Source organism: Lipotes vexillifer, unplaced genomic scaffold (genome assembly GCF_000442215.2).
Source record: "Lipotes vexillifer unplaced genomic scaffold, Lipotes_vexillifer_v1.1 scaffold732, whole genome shotgun sequence".
NCBI classification, from domain to species: domain Eukaryota; kingdom Metazoa; phylum Chordata; class Mammalia; order Artiodactyla; family Lipotidae; genus Lipotes; species Lipotes vexillifer.
This window is the reverse complement of record NW_006792596.1, coordinates 2,210,914-2,211,529: the sequence shown is the minus strand read 5'-3', so window position 1 is coordinate 2,211,529 and position 616 is coordinate 2,210,914.

Below are 616 nucleotides of genomic sequence, written 5' to 3'. Positions count from 1 at the left end.
TACTTAGCATTATTAGAATTTTTTGCATAGTTACCACTTTCTCTCTCTCTCTCTCTCTCTCTCTCTCTCTCTCTCTCTCAGACACACATACTCTAAGTGGGGAAAATGTCCAAAACACAAAAATAGATTTCTTACCCTGAATCTGTCTGTGGGTTAGTTTGGATGGCAAACCTGGGATCTTTTATTTCCACTTTAACCTTCCCCCAAACCCCCTTCTCAGCCTAAGAGCCCTGGTGACCTTTTCCCAGCTTTGGACCCCTCCTTCCTTCCAAGAAAAGAACAAGACCAGAAAATTCAGTGATTCTTGACTGCATATACAGGAGATAGCTATGGATTGACAGGCCCCGCCCTGGTGAGGTGAGGAAAGCTGACCTGGCTTTCCCAAAGTTCACATCGACAAGCCAATAGCCACAGACCCCTTTGCTCCCCAGTCTGCATGATGCTTCCGCCCTTACTCATGGAAATAGAAGTGTCTTCTCTCCACAGGAAGTTTTGATCTTCCACAGTGCTTTTCAATAAGCCTTTTAGAATATAGATCTATTTTCACAGCACGGGCCAAATACAAACATTTTATCAGGAGGTAGGCAAATAAAGTTCTGAGAGTTTACAGCAAGAC